At 41.3% G+C, this 12789-nt stretch overlaps 7 non-coding genes across 7 annotated transcripts; all 7 read left to right on the top strand.

Moving 5' to 3' along the window:
* The first annotated feature begins 813 nt into the window (after positions 1-813).
* TRNAN-GUU (transfer RNA asparagine (anticodon GUU)) lies at positions 814-887 on the top strand. Its single transcript has one exon. It is a non-coding gene; the product is annotated as a tRNA-Asn (tRNA).
* Positions 888-3035: 2148 nt separating this feature from the next.
* TRNAN-GUU (transfer RNA asparagine (anticodon GUU)) lies at positions 3036-3109 on the top strand. Its single transcript has one exon. It is a non-coding gene; the product is annotated as a tRNA-Asn (tRNA).
* Positions 3110-4134: 1025 nt separating this feature from the next.
* Positions 4135-4208, top strand: TRNAN-GUU (transfer RNA asparagine (anticodon GUU)). Its single transcript has one exon. It is a non-coding gene; the product is annotated as a tRNA-Asn (tRNA).
* Positions 4209-6519: 2311 nt separating this feature from the next.
* Positions 6520-6593, top strand: TRNAN-GUU (transfer RNA asparagine (anticodon GUU)). Its single transcript has one exon. It is a non-coding gene; the product is annotated as a tRNA-Asn (tRNA).
* A 1025-nt stretch (positions 6594-7618) lies between these two features.
* On the top strand, positions 7619-7692 carry TRNAN-GUU (transfer RNA asparagine (anticodon GUU)). The gene has a single exon. It is a non-coding gene; the product is annotated as a tRNA-Asn (tRNA).
* Positions 7693-9681: 1989 nt separating this feature from the next.
* TRNAN-GUU (transfer RNA asparagine (anticodon GUU)) lies at positions 9682-9755 on the top strand. The gene has a single exon. It is a non-coding gene; the product is annotated as a tRNA-Asn (tRNA).
* A 1013-nt stretch (positions 9756-10768) lies between these two features.
* Positions 10769-10842, top strand: TRNAN-GUU (transfer RNA asparagine (anticodon GUU)). Its single transcript has one exon. It is a non-coding gene; the product is annotated as a tRNA-Asn (tRNA).
* Positions 10843-12789: the final 1947 nt, after the last annotated feature.

The raw sequence follows: 12789 nt of genomic DNA, 5'->3' as shown, positions 1-12789 counted from the left end.
TAGTGCCAATTTTGGAATGCTTAGATTATTATTATTAATTTTTTGTTTTTTAACTTAGGCCACGTCTACAATACTACATGTTGTTAATAATTCGGGCAGCCGTTACCAAAATAGTGGCTGGCAAGGGGAGAATGCCGTTTTCATAAAATATCATAAATGACACAAGTTGTTAACCCTACGTGCCAAATAATCTTATGCAACGCCAGTTGTGCTTAAACAGAAAAGTGATATAATGAAAACAAAATTAGCAGAGGATGGTTTCGATCCATCGACCTCTGGGTTATGGGCCCAGCACGCTTCCGCTGCGCCACTCTGCTTCTCATATAGTGTTTTGTCCGAGGGGAGAATGTTTTTTTAATGCAATATCATCAATGACAGAAGTTATTAACCCTATGTAAAAACGACATCTAGCAGAGGATGGTTTCGATCCATCGACCTCTGGGTTATGGGCCCAGCACGCTTCCGCTGCGCCACTCTGCTTTTCGTGGCACTTTCTTCACAAATGATAAAAACACATTAATTCCTGACTTTTTTTTCTCCAAATCTCTTCTTCAAGCTTCGAAAGTGCCAACTTTTTGCCACTTTCTTCCCAAATGATAAAAAACCATGAATATCTGACTTTTTTTTCCCAAATCTCTTCTTCAAGATTCGTAAAGACAATTTAGGAGTACAAGTTCTCACCATCATGAAATAATGTATAAACAGTTGAGATACAACTGTCAATTCTTCTGCTATGGTCACTAAGCCCTCTGGAATGCTGAAGGTTTAAAGTCATAATCCTCACTGCTTCTCTGAAAACAGTCACATGTGGTTGTCTCTGTGGCGCAATCGGTTAGCGCGTTCGGCTGTTAACCGAAAGGTTGGTGGTTCAAGCCCACCCAGGGACGAGTGGGATGTTTTCCTGAAAACTTTCATTCCTGTCTTTGCAACACCAATGAGCTAATGATTACATTGAAAGACAGAAATGCAAAATCCTTAAAGCTTTCCAACATTAAGCTAAGGCTAGGTTTCCACTTGGGTTTTTGTCCTGCGTTTTTTTCTTGATGAAAAACGCCAGGAAAAACGCCAAGAAAACTGCCACTGCATTTACCTGCGTTTTGGCGTTTTTTCTGGCGTTTTAGCCTTTCTGTGGAAATTGCTTTTTTTGACCTTAGGCAGTTTTTCCAGCCTTTACAAGTTAGAAGTTTCACCCAGCTAAAAGGGATTAGGATAAATGGCAAGTATCTGCCCCCTCCTGATGTCATTTACTTGGTAGACCCTTTTGTCTCTTTTCTGTGGTTTGTAAGGCATGCTTTATTCCGAATGTCTGCTCCTCTGGGAAGATTGGCCCCAAATGATGGTGCAAATTGTTTGCTGTTGCTTTTGGCACGCAGGATCCAGTTGATGCGTCGGGTATGTTTGTTTGTAATGGCATGTTTGTTCCAAATGGTGTAAAATTCAATATGAACCAGTCCAGGACTTTGTTTTGTGTGAAACTGTTTGTTTTCAGCCTATTTCTCGTAGGACACACAGATACTGGGTCCATCCTCTGCATTGTAACTGTGGAAAAAACGTCATAAAAAACGCCAAGGCAATAAACCCACATGGCTTTTTCATGGCGTTTTTTCTCTCCCATAGACTTCTATTGGAGAAAAACGCCAAGATTTCCTTGCAAAAAACGCCAGAGTGTCAACATGCTGCGATTTTGAAAAACTGCCACAGAGCCCAAAAAAGCAGACAAACGCCAAAGAGGACTGAAAAAACGCCAAACAGAAAAAGGCCAAGTGGAAATGGCATTTTGCGATTTCCTATTGAAGAACAGCTAACATCTGGCTGCAGCCGTTTTTCACTAAAAAAACGCCAGGTGGCGCTATTGGCGTTTTTATGGGCGTTTTTAGCAAAAAAAAACCAAGTGGAAACCTAGCCTAAATCTTCTTATTCCACTTGTGGAAAGTTATTTTCCAGACAAAGCATGCCAATCCTTCCATGGAAAAACACAGGAAAAACTTCTTGGCATAGTGCCAATTTTGGAATGCTTAGATTATTATTATTAATTTTTTGTTTTTTAACTTAGGCCACGTCTACAATACTACATGTTGTTAATAATTCGGGCAGCCGTTACCAAAATAGTGGCTGGCAAGGGGAGAATGCCGTTTTCATACAATATCATAAATGACACAAGTTGTTAACCCTACGTACCAATTAATCTTATGCAACGCCAGTTGTGCTTAAACAGAAAAGTGACATAATGAAAAGAAAATTAGCAGAGGATGGTTTCGATCCATCGACCTCTGGGTTATGGGCCCAGCACGCTTCCGCTGCGCCACTCTGCTTTTCATATAGTTGTTTGTCCGAGGGAAGAATGCTGTTTTAATGCAATATCATCAATGACAGAAGTTATTAACCCTATGTAAAAATGACATCTAGCAGAGAATGGTTTCGATCCATCGACCTCTGGGTTATGGGCACAGCACGCTTCCGCTGCACCACTCAGCTTTCTGTACAGCTGTTTGTCCGAGGGGAGAATGCTGTTTTCATGCAATATCATCAATGACAGAAGTTATTAACCCTATGTAAAAATGACATCTAGCAGAGGATGGTTTCGATCCATCGACCTCCGGGCCCAGCACGCTTCCGCTGCGCCACTCTGCTTTCTATACAGCTGTTTGTCCGAGGGGAGAATGCTGTTTTTATGCAATATCATCAATGACAGAAGTTATTAACCCTATGTGAAAACGACATCTAGCAGAGGATGGTTTCGATCCATCGACCTCTGGGTTATGGGCCCAGCACGCTTCCGCTGCGCCACTCTGCTTTTCGTGGAACTTTCTTCACAAATGATAAAACACATTAATTCCTGACTTTTTTTTCCCAAATCTCTTCTTCAAGATTCGTAAAGACAATTTAGGAGTACAAGTTCTCACCATCATGAAATAATGTATAAACAGTTGAGATACAACTGTCAATTCTTCTGCTATGGTCACTAAGCCCTCTGGAATGCTGAAGGTTTAAAGTCATAATCCTCACTGCTTCTCTGAAAACAATCACATGTGGTTGTCTCTGTGGCGCAATCGGTTAGCGCGTTCGGCTGTTAACCGAAAGGTTGGTGGTTCAAGCCCACCCAGGGACGAGTGGGATGTTTTCCTGAAAACTTTCATTCCTGTCTTTGCAACACCAATGAGCTAGTGATTACATTGAAAGACAAAAATGCAAAATCTTTAAAGCTTTCCAACATTAAGCTAAATCTTCTTATTCCACTTGTGGAAAGTTATTTTCCAGACAAAGCATGCCAATCCTTCCATGAAAAAACACAGGAAAAAACACAGGAAAAACTTCTTGGCATAGTGCCAATTTTGGAATGCTTAGATTATTATTATTAATTTTTTGTTTTTTAACTTAGGCCACGTCTACAATACTACATGTTGTTAATAATTCGGGCAGCCGTTACCAAAATAGTGGCTGGCAAGGGGAGAATGCCGTTTTCATAAAATATCATAAATGACACAAGTTGTTAACCCTACGTGCCAAATAATCTTATGCAACGCCAGTTGTGCTTAAACAGAAAAGTGATATAATGAAAACAAAATTAGCAGAGGGTGGTTTCGATCCATCGACCTCTGGGTTATGGGCCCAGAACGCTTCTGCTGCGCCACTCTGCTTCTCGTATAGCGTTTTGTCCGAGGGGAGAATGTTGTTTTAATGCAATATCATCAATGACAGCAGTTATTAACCCTATGTAAAAATGACATCTAGCAGAGGATGGTTTCGATCCATCGACCTCTGGGTTATGGGCCCAGCACGCTTCCGCTGCGCCACTCTGCTTTTCGTGGCACTTTCTTCACAAATGATAAAAACACATTAATTCCTGACTTTTTTTTCTCCAAATCTCTTCTTCAAGCTTCGAAAGTGCCAACTTTTTGCCACTTTCTTCCCAAATGATAAAAAACCATGAATATCTGACTTTTTTTTCCCAAATCTCTTCTTCAAGATTCGTAAAGACAATTTAGGAGTACAAGTTCTCACCATCATGAAATAATGTATAAACAGTTGAGATACAACTGTCAATTCTTCTGCTATGGTCACTAAGCCCTCTGGAATGCTGAAGGTTTAAAGTCATAATCCTCACTGCTTCTCTGAAAACAGTCACATGTGGTTGTCTCTGTGGCGCAATTGGTTAGCGCGTTCGGCTGTTAACCGAAAGGTTGGTGGTTCAAGCCCACCCAGGGACGAGTGGGATGTTTTCCTGAAAACTTTCGTTCCTGTCTTTGCAACACCAATGAGCTAATGATTACATTGAAAGACAGAAATGCAAAATCCTTAAAGCTTTCCAACATTAAGCTAAGGCTAGGTTTCCACTTGGGTTTTTGTCCTGCGTTTTTTTCTTGATGAAAAACGCCAGGAAAAACGCCAAGAAAACTGCCACTGCATTTACCTGCGTTTTGGCGTTTTTTCTGGCGTTTTAGCCTTTCTGTGGAAATTGCTTTTTTTGACCTTAGGCAGTTTTTCCAGCCTTTACAAGTTAGAAGTTTCACCCAGCTAAAAGGGATTAGGATAAATGGCAAGTATCTGCCCCCTCCTGATGTCATTTACTTGGTAGACCCTTTTGTCTCTTTTCTGTGGTTTGTAAGGCATGCTTTATTCCGAATGTCTGCTCCTCTGGGAAGATTGGCCCCAAATGATGGTGCAAATTGTTTGCTGTTGCTTTTGGCACGCAGGATCCAGTTGATGCGTCGGGTATGTTTGTTTGTAATGGCATGTTTGTTCCAAATGGTGTAAAATTCAATATGAACCAGTCCAGGACTTTGTTTTGTGTGAAACTGTTTGTTTTCAGCCTATTTCTCGTAGGACACACAGATACTGGGTCCATCCTCTGCATTGTAACTGTGGAAAAAACGTCATAAAAAACGCCAAGGCAATAAACCCACATGGCTTTTTCATGGCGTTTTTTCTCTCCCATAGACTTCTATTGGAGAAAAACGCCAAGATTTCCTTGCAAAAAACGCCAGAGTGTCAACATGCTGCGATTTTGAAAAACTGCCACAGAGCCCAAAAAAGCAGACAAACGCCAAAGAGGACTGAAAAAACGCCAAACAGAAAAAGGCCAAGTGGAAATGGCATTTTGCGATTTCCTATTGAAGAACAGCTAACATCTGGCTGCAGCCGTTTTTCACTAAAAAAACGCCAGGTGGCGCTATTGGCGTTTTTATGGGCGTTTTTAGCAAAAAAAAACCAAGTGGAAACCTAGCCTAAATCTTCTTATTCCACTTGTGGAAAGTTATTTTCCAGACAAAGCATGCCAATCCTTCCATGGAAAAACACAGGAAAAACTTCTTGGCATAGTGCCAATTTTGGAATGCTTAGATTATTATTAATAATTTTTTGTTTTTTAACTTAGGCCACGTCTACAATACTACATGTTGTTAATAATTCGGGCAGCCGTTACCAAAATAGTGGCTGGCAAGGGGAGAATGCCGTTTTCATACAATATCATAAATGACACAAGTTGTTAACCCTACGTACCAATTAATCTTATGCAACGCCAGTTGTGCTTAAACAGAAAAGTGACATAATGAAAAGAAAATTAGCAGAGGATGGTTTCGATCCATCGACCTCTGGGTTATGGGCCCAGCACGCTTCCGCTGCGCCACTCTGCTTTTCATATAGCTGTTTGTCCGAGGGAAGAATGCTGTTTTAATGCAATATCATCAATGACAGAAGTTATTAACCCTATGTAAAAATGACATCTAGCAGAGAATGGTTTCGATCCATCGACCTCTGGGTTATGGGCACAGCACGCTTCCGCTGCACCACTCAGCTTTCTGTACAGCTGTTTGTCCGAGGGGAGAATGCTGTTTTCATGCAATATCATCAATGACAGAAGTTATTAACCCTATGTAAAAATGACATCTAGCAGAGGATGGTTTCGATCCATCGACATCTGGGTCATGGGCCCAGCACGCTTCCGCTGCGCCACTCTGCTTTCTGTACAGCTGTTTGTCCGAGGGGAGAATGCTGTTTTCATGCAATATCATCAATGACAGAAGTTATTAACCCTATGTAGAAATGACATCTAGCAGAGGATGGTTTCGATCCATCGACCTCCGGGCCCAGCACGCTTCCGCTGCGCCACTCTGCTTTCTATACAGCTGTTTGTCCGAGGGGAGAATGCTGTTTTTATGCAATATCATCAATGACAGAAGTTATTAACCCTATGTGAAAACGACATCTAGCAGAGGATGGTTTCGATCCATCGACCTCTGGGTTATGGGCCCAGCACGCTTCCGCTGCGCCACTCTGCTTTTCGTGGAACTTTCTTCACAAATGATAAAACACATTAATTCCTGACTTTTTTTTCCCAAATCTCTTCTTCAAGATTCGTAAAGACAATTTAGGAGTACAAGTTCTCACCATCATGAAATAATGTATAAACAGTTGAGATACAACTGTCAATTCTTCTGCTATGGTCACTAAGCCCTCTGGAATGCTGAAGGTTTAAAGTCATAATCCTCACTGCTTCTCTGAAAACAGTCACATGTGGTTGTCTCTGTGGCGCAATCGGTTAGCGCGTTCGGCTGTTAACCGAAAGGTTGGTGGTTCAAGCCCACCCAGGGACGAGTGGGATGTTTTCCTGAAAACTTTCATTCCTGTCTTTGCAACACCAATGAGCTAGTGATTACATTGAAAGACAAAAATGCAAAATCTTTAAAGCTTTCCAACATTAAGCTAAATCTTCTTATTCCACTTGTGGAAAGTTATTTTCCAGACAAAGCATGCCAATCCTTCCATGAAAAAACACAGGAAAAAACACAGGAAAAACTTCTTGGCATAGTGCCAATTTTGGAATGCTTAGATTATTATTATTAATTTTTTGTTTTTTAACTTAGGCCACGTCTACAATACTACATGTTGTTAATAATTCGGGCAGCCGTTACCAAAATAGTGGCTGGCAAGGGGAGAATGCCGTTTTCATAAAATATCATAAATGACACAAGTTGTTAACCCTACGTGCCAAATAATCTTATGCAACGCCAGTTGTGCTTAAACAGAAAAGTGATATAATGAAAACAAAATTAGCAGAGGGTGGTTTCAATCCATCGACCTCTGGGTTATGGGCCCAGCACGCTTCTGCTGCGCCACTCTGCTTCTCGTATAGCGTTTTGTCCGAGGGGAGAATGTTGTTTTAATGCAATATCATCAATGACAGCAGTTATTAACCCTATGTAAAAATGACATCTAGCAGAGGATGGTTTCGATCCATCGACCTCTGGGTTATGGGCCCAGCACGCTTCCGCTGCGCCACTCTGCTTTTCGTGGCACTTTCTTCACAAATGATAAAAACACATTAATTCCTGACTTTTTTTTCTCCAAATCTCTTCTTCAAGCTTCGAAAGTGCCAACTTTTTGCCACTTTCTTCCCAAATGATAAAAAACCATGAATATCTGACTTTTTTTTCCCAAATCTCTTCTTCAAGATTCGTAAAGACAATTTAGGAGTACAAGTTCTCACCATCATGAAATAATGTATAAACAGTTGAGATACAACTGTCAATTCTTCTGCTATGGTCACTAAGCCCTCTGGAATGCTGAAGGTTTAAAGTCATAATCCTCACTGCTTCTCTGAAAACAGTCACAAGTGGTTGTCTCTGTGGCGCAATTGGTTAGCGCGTTCGGCTGTTAACCGAAAGGTTGGTGGTTCAAGCCCACCCAGGGACGAGTGGGATGTTTTCCTGAAAACTTTCGTTCCTGTCTTTGCAACACCAATGAGCTAATGATTACATTGAAAGACAGAAATGCAAAATCCTTAAAGCTTTCCAACATTAAGCTAAGGCTAGGTTTCCACTTGGGTTTTTGTCCTGCGTTTTTTTCTTGATGAAAAACGCCAGGAAAAACGCCAAGAAAACTGCCACTGCATTTACCTGCGTTTTGGCGTTTTTTCTGGCGTTTTAGCCTTTCTGTGGAAATTGCTTTTTTTGACCTTAGGCAGTTTTTCCAGCCTTTACAAGTTAGAAGTTTCACCCAGCTAAAAGGGATTAGGATAAATGGCAAGTATCTGCCCCCTCCTGATGTCATTTACTTGGTAGACCCTTTTGTCTCTTTTCTGTGGTTTGTAAGGCATGCTTTATTCCGAATGTCTGCTCCTCTGGGAAGATTGGCCCCAAATGATGGTGCAAATTGTTTGCTGTTGCTTTTGGCACGCAGGATCCAGTTGATGCGTCGGGTATGTTTGTTTGTAATGGCATGTTTGTTCCAAATGGTGTAAAATTCAATATGAACCAGTCCAGGACTTTGTTTTGTGTGAAACTGTTTGTTTTCAGCCTATTTCTCGTAGGACACACAGATACTGGGTCCATCCTCTGCATTGTAACTGTGGAAAAAACGTCATAAAAAACGCCAAGGCAATAAACCCACATGGCTTTTTCATGGCGTTTTTTCTCTCCCATAGACTTCTATTGGAGAAAAACGCCAAGATTTCCTTGCAAAAAACGCCAGAGTGTCAACATGCTGCGATTTTGAAAAACTGCCACAGAGCCCAAAAAAGCAAACGCCAAAGAGGACTGAAAAAACGCCAAACAGAAAAAGGCCAAGTGGAAATGGCATTTTGCGATTTCCTATTGAAGAACAGCTAACATCTGGCTGCAGCCGTTTTTCACTAAAAAAACGCCAGGTGGCGCTATTGGCGTTTTTATGGGCGTTTTTAGCAAAAAAAAACCAAGTGGAAACCTAGCCTAAATCTTCTTATTCCACTTGTGGAAAGTTATTTTCCAGACAAAGCATGCCAATCCTTCCATGGAAAAACACAGGAAAAACTTCTTGGCATAGTGCCAATTTTGGAATGCTTAGATTATTATTATTAATTTTTTGTTTTTTAACTTAGGCCACGTCTACAATACTACATGTTGTTAATAATTCGGGCAGCCGTTACCAAAATAGTGGCTGGCAAGGGGAGAATGCCGTTTTCATACAATATCATAAATGACACAAGTTGTTAACCCTACGTACCAATTAATCTTATGCAACGCCAGTTGTGCTTAAACAGAAAAGTGACATAATGAAAAGAAAATTAGCAGAGGATGGTTTCGATCCATCGACCTCTGGGTTATGGGCCCAGCACGCTTCCGCTGCGCCACTCTGCTTTTCATATAGTTGTTTGTCCGAGGGAAGAATGCTGTTTTAATGCAATATCATCAATGACAGAAGTTATTAACCCTATGTAAAAATGACATCTAGCAAAGAATGGTTTCGATCCATCGACCTCTGGGTTATGGGCACAGCACGCTTCCGCTGCACCACTCAGCTTTCTGTACAGCTTTTTGTCCGAGGGGAGAATGCTGTTTTCATGCAATATCATCAATGACAGAAGTTATTAACCCTATGTGAAAAACGACATCTAGCAGAGGATGGTTTCGATCCATCGACCTCTGGGTTATGGGCCCAGCACGCTTCCGCTGCGCCACTCTGCTTTTCGTGGTACTTTCTTCACAAATGATAAAACACATTAATTCCTGACTTTTTTTTCCCAAATCTCTTCTTCAAGATTCGTAAAGACAATTTAGGAGTACAAGTTCTCACCATCATGAAATAATGTATAAACAGTTGAGATACAACTGTCAATTCTTCTGCTATGGTCACTAAGCCCTCTGGAATGCTGAAGGTTTAAAGTCATAATCCTCACTGCTTCTCTGAAAACAGTCACATGTGGTTGTCTCTGTGGCGCAATCGGTTAGCGCGTTCGGCTGTTAACCGAAAGGTTGGTGGTTCAAGCCCACCCAGGGACGAGTGGGATGTTTTCCTGAAAACTTTCATTCCTGTCTTTGCAACACCAATGAGCTAGTGATTACATTGAAAGACAAAAATGCAAAATCTTTAAAGCTTTCCAACATTAAGCTAAATCTTCTTATTCCACTTGTGGAAAGTTATTTTCCAGACAAAGCATGCCAATCCTTCCATGAAAAAACACAGGAAAAACTTCTTGGCATAGTGCCAATTTTGGAATGCTTAGATTATTATTATTAATTTTTTGTTTTTTAACTTAGGCCACGTCTACAATACTACATGTTGTTAATAATTCGGGCAGCCGTTACCAAAATAGTGGCTGGCAAGGGGAGAATGCCGTTTTCATAAAATATCATAAATGACACAAGTTGTTAACCCTACGTGCCAAATAATCTTATGCAACGCCAGTTGTGCTTAAACAGAAAAGTGATATAATGAAAACAAAATTAGCAGAGGGTGGTTTCGATCCATCGACCTCTGGGTTATGGGCCCAGCACGCTTCCGCTGCGCCACTCTGCTTCTCATATAGCGTTTTGTCCGAGGGGAGAATGTTGTTTTAATGCAATATCATCAATGACAGCAGTTATTAACCCTATGTAAAAATGACATCTAGCAGAGGATGGTTTCGATCCATCGACCTCTGGGTTATGGGCCCAGCACGCTTCCGCTGCGCCACTCTGCTTTTCGTGGCACTTTCTTCACAAATGATAAAAACACATTAATTCCTGACTTTTTTTTCTCCAAATCTCTTCTTCAAGCTTCGAAAGTGCCAACTTTTTGCCACTTTCTTCCCAAATGATAAAAAACCATGAATATCTGACTTTTTTTTCCCAAATCTCTTCTTCAAGATTCGTAAAGACAATTTAGGAGTACAAGTTCTCACCATCATGAAATAATGTATAAACAGTTGAGATACAACTGTCAATTCTTCTGCTATGGTCACTAAGCCCTCTGGAATGCTGAAGGTTTAAAGTCATAATCCTCACTGCTTCTCTGAAAGCAGTCACATGTGGTTGTCTCTGTGGCGCAATCGGTTAGCGCGTTCGGCTGTTAACCGAAAGGTTGGTGGTTCAAGCCCACCCAGGGACGAGTGGGATGTTTTCCTGAAAACTTTCGTTCCTGTCTTTGCAACACCAATGAGCTAATGATTACATTGAAAGACAGAAATGCAAAATCCTTATAGCTTTCCAACATTAAGCTAAGGCTAGGTTTCCACTTGGGTTTTTGTCCTGCGTTTTTTTCTTGATGAAAAACGCCAGGAAAAACGCCAAGAAAACTGCCACTGCATTTACCTGCGTTTTGGCGTTTTTTCTGGCGTTTTAGCCTTTCTGTGGAAATTGCTTTTTTTGACCTTAGGCAGTTTTTCCAGCCTTTACAAGTTAGAAGTTTCACCCAGCTAAAAGGGATTAGGATAAATGGCAAGTATCTGCCCCCTCCTGATGTCATTTACTTGGTAGACCCTTTTGTCTCTTTTCTGTGGTTTGTAAGGCATGCTTTATTCCGAATGTCTGCTCCTCTGGGAAGATTGGCCCCAAATGATGGTGCAAATTGTTTGCTGTTGCTTTTGGCACGCAGGATCCAGTTGATGCGTCGGGTATGTTTGTTTGTAATGGCATGTTTGTTCCAAATGGTGTAAAATTCAATATGAACCAGTCCAGGACTTTGTTTTGTGTGAAACTGTTTGTTTTCAGCCTATTTCTCGTAGGACACACAGATACTGGGTCCATCCTCTGCATTGTAACTGTGGAAAAAACGTCATAAAAAACGCCAAGGCAATAAACCCACATGGCTTTTTCATGGCGTTTTTTTCTCTCCCATAGACTTCTATTGGAGAAAAACGCCAAGATTTCCTTGCAAAAAACGCCAGTGTCAACATGCTGCGATTTTGAAAAACTGCCACAGAGCCCAAAAAAGCAGACAAACGCCAAAGAGGACTGAAAAAACGCCAAACAGAAAAAGGCCAAGTGGAAATGGCATTTTGCGATTTCCTATTGAAGAACAGCTAACATCTGGCTGCAGCCGTTTTTCACTAAAAAAATGCCAGGTGGCGCTATTGGCGTTTTTATGGGCGTTTTTAGCAAAAAAAAACCAAGTGGAAACCTAGCCTAAATCTTCTTATTCCACTTGTGGAAAGTTATTTTCCAGACAAAGCATGCCAATCCTTCCATGGAAAAACACAGGAAAAACTTCTTGGCATAGTGCCAATTTTGGAATGCTTAGATTATTATTATTAATTTTTTGTTTTTTAACTTAGGCCACGTCTACAATACTACATGTTGTTAATAATTCGGGCAGCCGTTACCAAAATAGTGGCTGGCAAGGGGAGAATGCCGTTTTCATACAATATCATAAATGACACAAGTTGTTAACCCTACGTACCAATTAATCTTATGCAACGCCAGTTGTGCTTAAACAGAAAAGTGACATAATGAAAAGAAAATTAGCAGAGGATGGTTTCGATCCATCGACCTCTGGGTTATGGGCCCAGCACGCTTCCGCTGCGCCACTCTGCTTTTCATATAGCTGTTTGTCCGAGGGAAGAATGCTGTTTTAATGCAATATCATCAATGACAGAAGTTATTAACCCTATGTAAAAATGACATCTAGCAGAGAATGGTTTCGATCCATCGACCTCTGGGTTATGGGCACAGCACGCTTCCGCTGCACCACTCAGCTTCCTGTACAGCTGTTTGTCCGAGGGGAGAATGCTGTTTTCATGCAATATCATCAATGACAGAAGTTATTAACCCTATGTAAAAATGACATCTAGCAGAGGATGGTTTCGATCCATCGACATCTGGGTCATGGGCCCAGCACGCTTCCGCTGCGCCACTCTGCTTTCTGTACAGCTGTTTGTCCGAGGGGAGAATGCTGTTTTCATGCAATATCATCAATGACAGAAGTTATTAACCCTATGTAAAAATGACATCTAGCAGAGGATGGTTTCGATCCATCGACCTCCGGGCCCAGCACGCTTCCGCTGCGCCACTCTGCTTTCTATACAGCTGTTTGTCTGAGGGGAGAATGCTGTTTTTA

This window comes from Spea bombifrons, chromosome 3 (assembly GCF_027358695.1).
Source record: "Spea bombifrons isolate aSpeBom1 chromosome 3, aSpeBom1.2.pri, whole genome shotgun sequence".
NCBI lineage: Eukaryota > Metazoa > Chordata > Amphibia > Anura > Pelobatidae > Spea > Spea bombifrons.
This window is presented reverse-complemented; position numbering and strand designations above follow the sequence as displayed.